Here is a 4,149-nt window from a genome sequence, read left to right as displayed (position 1 = left end):
GGTGTCTTGAGTACTTGGTAAATTCTTACTCATTTGATCTTCTATCAAGACTCTAAGGAAAAATGTCCTTTATTTGTCTTTAATTAATTCTTTGAAGTATCAAGAGAATCCCCTTAGTTCCATTATTATTAAATTTGCTGATTATCAAATCTCTGTTCCTCATTAAAATTGATTTTTATCATATCCATTACTCATTCCACAATAAAAATATGGTGTATCACCAACTTCTATAAGCACATTCCTTAACTTTTGCAAATTTAAAATTATTGTTTATTCATTTTTTTCCATCCATTTACTTCTAAAACAACCATCTCTATATCATCCATTTTATTCCTTATTGGATTACTTGCAGAAAACTATAAGATAATTTTCAGAAATAGAACATAAATATTAAAAATACACCTTGAGAAAGTAAGTTACTCAATTATACATAGAGAACTGTACATAAACACACACACACACACACACACACACACACACACACACACACACAATTCCATCCCCTTACTAGGAATGATTCAGAAATGGTTGTGTGATTCATTTCTGGCCAATGGGATGTGGAGGATGTGGGCAGAAGTTTAGTGAAGAGTCATTTTAATCATTAAAGGATAGCTTTGGGGGAGCCTGTACCTTTACTAATGTAAAGAAGAAAAAATGTATATCTTCCTCTTCATCTAAGTTTCTCTAAGACCATTAGAGGAGCTGTCTTACATTGAAATTGCTACTGTGATTAGCAGATGGGAGTAATAACTAGAACGTGGACACCTGATAATAATGAATTTCTCAGCCAACTAATCTTGAACCCTGCCCTATCCCTCAACTTGATCTTTTGAATTAATTAATTATATTACTATTTAAGCCTCTTGTAGCTAGAAATGTCCCCAATGTTACATTTATGATTCAGAACACATAATGAAAATGTACATGGTGTATGCATGCGCATGTATATCTTTTGGATTTAGGGGACATCAGTTTTTGAAGTGGCAACATTTATGCACAAGTAGAGTGGAAACCACTGGAAAAATGTGTGTGACATAGCAGAAATAGGTTTCAGAAAAATTAGGAAAGATCTTTACAGACTTTAGGAATTGTGGTTTGAGTATCGTATTTAGGGAGGAAGCAAGACTGAAAAAGATGAAGGAGAAAACTGGCTCAGAGGAAGTGGGTAGATAATATCACACTGATTTTAATATGGATATGAACTGCAGATTAATTATTTTAAGTACAAACTTGAGACTTCTGTTTCCATGGTTTATATAATTTCCTATGTGGCCAAAGCCAAGAAAAAAATGACTGAGTGGATGTGGTATTATATCAATAATTGTTATTTACTTAAATAGAACATACAAGCTGAACTTATTTAAGTCATCAATAATTGCTATTTAGTTCTCATTTTTATCTTTATTTTTATTCTGAGTGTCATATGGCTCTGAGTGTTGTAGAATTTTGATGAGCAGTAAAATCCTATCTTAGGAAATTTGACAACAAGGAAAGCCTTTTTATTAACCTACTGTAATAAAGATTTGGAAGGTAAGCAGAACAATATATGTATTATGTAATTGGCCTATTTAATCAACCTTAGTCATATTCACAATTTTCAAAAATAAAAACATCTTGTTTCCAAAGCTTGCCTAGGATTTTGAAGAAAAGAACCTGGAATGTATTCTACTTTATGGCCACTGCAGCTAAACCACAGAAACTCATACGTTTTCAGTTTGGTAGAACTAAATTTCTCAAGTGTGATAGCCATAAGCATACTCAATCTGCTCTTCTCTGTAATGTCATTTTGCTTTGTCTAATTTTTCTTAGTGCTTATTTCAATGATAAAGTTTGGGAGGTGGAAACTTTATGTGGCCATTTATATTGCTACTTTTCCTTTAAGGCTATAAGATTCTTTATTTTTTCGGGGCGCCTGGGTGGCTCGGTCGGTTAAGCGTCCAGCTTCGGCTCAGGTCATGATCTCACGGTCTGTGAGTTCGAGCCCCACGTCGGGCTCTGTGCTGACCCCTCACACCCTGGAGCTTGTTTCAGATTCTGTTTCTCCCTCTGTCTCTGCTCCTCCCCTGTTCATGCTCTGTCTCTCTCTGTCTCAAAAATAAATAAACGTTAAAAAAATTAAGAAAAAAATACTTTATTTTTTCAAAAGGAGAAAATCAAGGAGAAGGGTTCTTTGAGTAACAAAACCTGGACAATGGGTCTATACCCATTGTTTGTTTTCCAAGAATAACATGACACAGGCAGATCATCTTCTAAGAATTTTGCAAGTCCAGAAATTGCCATTTCTGCTTCTTCCCAGCCCCTCACTTGGTGGAGGTATGGGAAGCTTTCTGTTGCTGCTACCAGTTTCACTTGTCATCTGTCACCTCTTTGTGTGTGATGGAATGGAATTACCAGCAAGCAAAAATGTTGCAGTTGAGGCCACCTTATCCTAATCTTCCAAGTATTTATCTCTGTAGGCACAAGACAACCTGCAGGGTTTTACATACTCATTTTTGAGGTATATATTACTTGATGAATTTTCACAAATATGGAATTTATAAAAAGATTTTCTACTTCAAAAATGAATGGAGGGGTAATGACAATAAAACAACCCACCACCAAATCTAAAATGGGGTCAAAGCTGACAGCTTAATATATAACAGAGCAGAGTTTATGATTTCTGGGTCAGAAAAACAGAAAAACAGTGCGGAGAGAATTCATCTACAATTTAAAAATACTTCACTGCAAATGTGCCTTCAAATCTGTGCCAATTGTTCTTGGATCATGAGTCATTCTGTAGTTACTTTTCTAAGGGAAGGAGAAGGGCTTTCTTGTTGAAAAGGAATATCGGCTGGTTCAGTTATATAGGCGAGATGTGAAGCAGGACAAATGGTTAAATATTTCATTTTGTTTTGGGGATTTTTGTCATTATTTTGTACCTATGTTTCAGGCTATGTTTGTACCACTGTTTTCAGCTACAAAGCAGTCAAACAAATACAACATGCCTCACAGAGGGCTTCTGAAAGATTGAGCAGTGAATAGGACACTAGGCTGGAATAAGGATGTCTGGACTCATTTCCTCCTGCTATCCCAGTGCTCTTAACCTCTGTGACTCCCATGTGCTTAGTGTCTAAATAAGATTAATAACCTGGAGATTCAGGGAGAATTTGTAGACATTCTTTGCGACCTGTGATAGAAGACATAAAAACAAGTCAGAATTACAGCTCTGTGATGTAGAGTTTGTAGAATGTTATTAAAGCAGAGGGAAGTCATGAACCTCAAAAATAATATTTACCCTTAATTTGTGACGTAATTAAAAAAAACTCCTGTTCCTCTCAAAACTGAGGGCTGCTATGTAGAGATTAGCTTCCACTTTTCAAGGTCACTCCCCAAGTGGATTCTGAACCAAAGCAGAATAGAAAGATTTCAGTAACTATGAGGTTAAAAAAAGAATACGCAAATGGAATTCAGTGAAAGACTAGGCTCCATGGAGGGCACTGAGCTGATGGAGATTGATATCTGCATTACACTGATAGAAAGCCTCAAAGTTCATACCTATCTTGGTACATGATGCACCTTGACTGCGTGGAGTGTACTCCCTGTACATGTAACAAAAAAGAGAAACCATTACAGTTCATGTATGATAATAAAAATGGCAATTACACTTAAGTACACAGCACTCTGTACCCATTGAACTGCTAAGCTTTTTGTTTTACTGTCTGTCTTGGTTTTCATAACACATGATACAGATATTTTATCCTCTTTACAAATGGGGAAACAACTAAGGTATAGCAAAATTGAATAATTTATACAATGTCACACTGCTAGCAAGTGCTAGAGTAGCTCTTGAATACTGAAGCCTGTTTTCCTGTCCCCAAGATGGCACATTGAGTCAGATATCCCCACTTCCACACATATGGTCCAATCATGTGGTACAGCTGAATGGACAGACAGAATACCAAACCCTGCTAATGGACTATAGCTGGGAGGGGAAACCAGAGGTCTCTGAAGGGAATAACAGTACATGACAGCCAACATAACCCCAAATAGAGCTGTGAAGCATGAGAGATATGAAGGAAAATGGCATGAAATTATGTGGAGATTTGACCAGAGATGAAGGAGAAAATAAGGAGAGGTAGAGAGAGGAAGGGAGAAAGATGAACAGATAGG

Source organism: Panthera uncia, assembly GCF_023721935.1.
Source record: "Panthera uncia isolate 11264 chromosome A3 unlocalized genomic scaffold, Puncia_PCG_1.0 HiC_scaffold_11, whole genome shotgun sequence".
Lineage (NCBI taxonomy): Eukaryota > Metazoa > Chordata > Mammalia > Carnivora > Felidae > Panthera > Panthera uncia.
This window is presented reverse-complemented; position numbering follows the sequence as displayed.